The 3589-nt window shown below is 37.5% G+C and overlaps 1 pseudogene; it reads left to right on the forward strand.

Annotated features, from left to right (window-relative positions):
* Positions 1–3589, forward strand: part of LOC106799300 (serine/threonine-protein kinase BSK5-like) — a 32598-nt pseudogene that overhangs the window by 6755 nt on the left and 22254 nt on the right.

The raw sequence follows: 3589 nt of genomic DNA on the forward strand, positions 1-3589 counted from the left end.
AACAAAATAAGCTTACCAGTCGATTCAGCTCATAGGACTGTTGATTTGTTGATGACAAACACACATCAAGAGTGACATCATATTCGCCTATATAGTCGCTAACCTCAATAAACACCAGATTAGTTATATTTGCACAAATGCCACTAAGATACCCATATATCATTTACTGAACTTAGAATCGCTTAGACAAGCATGTACCTCTTTCCAATAATGACACACTTGCTGAACTTAGAAGCGCTTAGACATGGCTCCACCCTCCCATTTGGATTTGTAATTTTGACGCAGCAAGTACATGTTAAGAAATAATTAATAGTATTAATTACTTTAAAAAATGCTAATAAACAAAATTAAAAAAATAAAAGCTTCATATCAACATACATAAGTGTAGTTGTCGAGCGTCATATTTGTTGATGTGAATTGGGCTATCATCAGGACTATGAATATCCTCAACTTGACAATGACCTGCAAAATGGGCAGCTTGGTTACACAAAAAACACTAATCTTGTCGATGCAACTAGCCATTGAGAATACAATGCATTGTCCAAGGGCTTTGGTGCAGAGAAAATGAAATAAAAAATATGTATATTTATTCTCAAATAATTGTCAATAATTGTACAAACTTATTTATAATGTTTACAGTAAACATCAAATACAACATAGTGGTTCGTCCTATGACATCCAAACCTTTCTAGATCGGATGTTTTTAACTTTTAAAAAATTTGCCACCCATTTCTTGCAAATTTTTGTTATGATCTCGATGTCTAATGATGTGTCATCACCAAACCACTACAAAATATAAAATATACAAATTAGTCACGTACATGTAAAATAAGAGCCAACCAATGAAATGGGCATTGGGGTTGAGAGTGACCTTGTATTTAGCACAAGCATTGGAGTACTGCAGCTGTAAAGGAAGGGCATTGTATTATGATCTTAATGCTTATAGAGTTTTATTTCATCAGGTACTCAAGCTTTTATGACCAGGCCGACTTATGCCGCACTTAAATCGTTATGTTTTATTAACTATTGTTTACATGGTATGGAATCCAATGGTTGATAGGATGGAAACCCTAGGCTCTCTTGTTTTGGACTCATGAAAAACAGCAGAGATGGCAGAAGCTATAGTACAAATTTAGCCTTCACCCCACCTGTGTATTTAAGGACAGGTACTAATTTATTTATGATTGTCTTAAGGAGGCACTACTAAAAAAAAAATCTTTCAACATCGCCCAATTAACATCGGTTATAGCTAAAACCGATGTTAACGAAAGCGCGGTGGCATTTTTGTAAATAAGTAGACTTAGTTAACATCGGTTTTTCCAAAATCGATGTTAGTATGCCTTTGTTAACATCGGTTTTGTAAAAACCGATGTTATCGAGTCGATGTTAACATCGGTTTTATTATAACCGATGTTACGTAGTTGATGTTAACATCGGTTATTTTTAAAAAACCGATGTTGTTATCATTATATATTAAAGTTCTGAAATTGCACAACCCGCGCGCTTGAACCCTATCGTTCTTCTTCTTTCTCCTTGCGCTTGAACCCTATCGTTCTTCTTCTTTCTCCTTGTGTCAAAGTCGCCTGTGCTTCTGTGACTGCAACCACATTGTGGAGATCGTGTTTGTGGAGATCGTCTTATCCATTGAGGTACGTCCTTTCGTTTTAACATTAGGCGTTCGTCGTTTTAACATTTGCTCACTTTCGCAGGTCGAAGAAAAGTAGGAAAGGAAAGAGTCCCGGAAAGGGTACTCCCAGGGTGTGTTTCTCCTTCTGCCTGAGTTCGTGTTTGTCACAAACTGGGCCGCGCTTCCGTCACTGCAACCACATTGTCGAGTTGGCGTTCGTGGAGTTCGTGTCTGCGCTTCCATCGAAGGTATGTCTCTGTTGTATGTTAATGATGAAAATCCATTCTTCAATGGTCTATCTCTGTTGTGATGTTTCGAAACCCTAGTTAGGCACAAAGGGTTAATCGTAACTGAATCTGTAGTGATTTAGGACTATATGTAACTGCCTTAAGCAGTTATTGCAAAATAAATTATGGAGTAACAGCAGGGGGGTTAGGCAGTTTTTAGTGGGTTTTCAGGAAAGGAGAGACGAGGCTGTCAAATTTACATAGAGGGTTTCAGGGACAAAGCTTTGATTTACATAGAGGGTTTCAGGGACAAAGCTTTGATTTACATTTTGAATTTCATCCAAATTTTTGACAAGTCATTGTTACTTCCATCAATATTGATATTGTATCATGCTTAATTATATGCATTTGCTTATTCTGATCATTGTGTGTTGTGTGATTATTTCTTCCATGCAGGTACATGATTCCTATTTGTTGTGAGAGTGAAATGATGGGCAGCAGCACCAACTGAGGTGAGTGTATATTTCCTTTTTTTTTTGTCTTTATCTTTGTTAGTTTGTTATATATTTTTTATTTTATATGTTTGAGTTTTAAATGTGTAAAAAAAAGAAATAGAAAGGTTTGCATCATTCTTTGAATGCCATCATCTACCTTTAATGATTGACATCTAAATTGGTCCCTGTTTAATTGAATTAATTAGTTATTGCTTTAGTTTGACTGGATAGAAGTATGATATGTTTTTTTTTGGAAGGCAAATTAATATATGTATTAATATAGTAAAAAACAGTACAAGAGGTACTGGAAAAAGATGTTACAAAGCACCTCTGGTGCTGCCCTCTAAAAACCCACCACAGGAAAATGATCCATTGGAGAAGCTGGGAGAGTTCCCTGAGCCTATACCCATGTCATCGACTCCCACCACATGCCTACTATCCTTTTACAGTTAAAAAATAGATGACCCACCTCCTCCTGTTCTAGGCCATAGAGGGGACAAACAGTGTCCTGGATGATCACATTTCCTCTTATGAGATTAGATCTTGTAGGGAGCCTGTCTTTAAGAAGCCTCCAAGTGAAAACTGTAGCTTTTGGGGGAATTTTCAATTTCCATAGTAATGTTGAGGATCTCAGTTCAGAGGCTGGAGTAGAGGGGGTTATCATTTATTTGTAGGCTGACTTTGTGGAATAAACACCACTAGGATCAGCTTTCCAAGTCATGATGTCCTTAACATGCCTCTGAATATGTATAGAGCTGATTTCTTCCATAAAATTGACAGCTAGATCACTTTCATGATCAAACAGATTCCTCCTCCATTTCAAGTCCCATCTCCAGTTATCTTGAGAGAAATTTCCCATCATTGAAATAAGGTCGGGTTGCTGTCTATTAATGAGAAACAGCTGATTGTATTTCTGTTGAAGAGTAGGACCTTCCCCTAACCATTTATCTTTCCAAAAGCTGACTTTATCCCCACACCCAACCTTCCAGCTCATGCATTGTTGAAAAATGCTTTGATCAGACTGGTGATAAAGCTTTCTTAGGTCCTTCCACCAGTATGAATGCCCCCCCTTGAACACGAGCTGACTGAAAATCAGACTTGGCTCCATACTTGGAATTGATAATCCTGGCCCAAGGTTGTTGCAGATGATAAGCTAAGGCCCATATCCACTTTCCCAGCAAACCTATATTAAATTTAGAGATATCTTTAATCCCTAGACCCCCCTCAGACTTGGGCAGGCA

Source organism: Glycine max, chromosome 7, assembly GCF_000004515.6.
Source record: "Glycine max cultivar Williams 82 chromosome 7, Glycine_max_v4.0, whole genome shotgun sequence".
In the NCBI taxonomy this organism is placed as follows: Eukaryota; Viridiplantae; Streptophyta; class Magnoliopsida; order Fabales; family Fabaceae; genus Glycine; species Glycine max.